Here is a 1705-nt window from a genome sequence, read left to right on the forward strand (position 1 = left end):
ATCATCTTTGTTCATTGTATGTTTTCAGCCTTCGGGCTGACATGTTTTCTTAATAAACCATTAATTATTATTATTAGTAGTAGTAGTAGTTGTAGTAGTAGTAGCAGAATCGCCGCCCTCCGGGTGGCTCATCCTCTAGGCAACGGTAGGACGCCACCCTCCGGGAGGCTCTACATTGTCTCACTGTTCAGTCCCCAAAACTTCTTCTTCCATCTATAGTTCATTAACGGTGTATGTAAGTTCCACCATGTTTTTCACCTCAGCAAAGTATATTTTTTTAGCACTACATATAACATCATCCATCATCACTACATATAACACCATCCATCATCACTACATATAACACCACCCATCATCACTACATATAACACCACCCATCATCATTACATATAACACTATCCATCATCACTACATAAAACATCATCCATCATCACTACATATAACAAGATCCATCATCACTACATATAACACCATCCATCATCACTACATGTAACACCATCCATCATCACTACATATAACACCATCCATCATCACTACATATAACGCCACCCATCATCACTACATATAACACCACCCATCATCACTACATATAACATCATCCATCATCACTACATATAACGCCATCCATCATCACTACATCCATCAACACCATCCTACATCATCATCACTACATATAACATCATCCATCATCACTACATAACGCCATCCATCATCACCATCATAACATATAACACCATCCATCATCACTACATATAACACCATCCATCATCACTACATATAACACCATCCATCATCACTACATATAACACCATCCATCATCACTACATATAACACCATCCATCATCACTACATATAACACCATCCATCATCACTACATATAACACCATCCATCATCACTACATATAACACCATCCATCATCACTACATATAACACCATCCATCACTACATATAACACCATCCATCACTACATATAACACCATTCACTACATATAACACCATCCATCATCACTACATATAACACCATCCATCATCACTACATATAACACCATCCATCATCACTACATATAACACCACCCATCATCACTACATATAACACCATCCATCATCACTACATATAACACCATCCATCATCACTACACTCATCACTACATATAACACCATCATCATCACTACACACCATCATCATCATCACACCACCATATCATACATCACATCACTACATATAACACCACCCATCATCACTACATATAACACCACCCATCATCACTACATATAACACCATCCATCATCACTACATATAACACCATCCATCATCACTACATATAACACCATCCATCATCACTACAGATCGGTGAAGTAGTTTCCGAGATTCTCGTGAGGACACACAAACAAATAAACAAACAGACAGACAGACTTCTTTGTTTTATATATATTGATAGAAGATTATTTTTATTACACACACACACACACACACCATCTGTGAGGGAGTTACTACACCACGTGTTTGCTGGTCAACACCTCAGCTCATGTGACCTACGTGATCTCCACTGTAAACATTAATCTGTATGTTCACTGTATGTTCCTTTTCCTTTCTCAAATGAAAACTTTTGTTAACCCCCCCCCCCCGAACTTTTTCAATAAACCGTTAATTATTAATATTTATATTTTTATTACACACACACACACTCACACACACACACACAC

The sequence above is a fragment of the Homarus americanus genome, unplaced genomic scaffold, assembly GCF_018991925.1.
Source record: "Homarus americanus isolate GMGI-L3 unplaced genomic scaffold, GMGI_Hamer_2.0 scaffold20930, whole genome shotgun sequence".
NCBI classification, from domain to species: Eukaryota; Metazoa; Arthropoda; class Malacostraca; order Decapoda; family Nephropidae; genus Homarus; species Homarus americanus.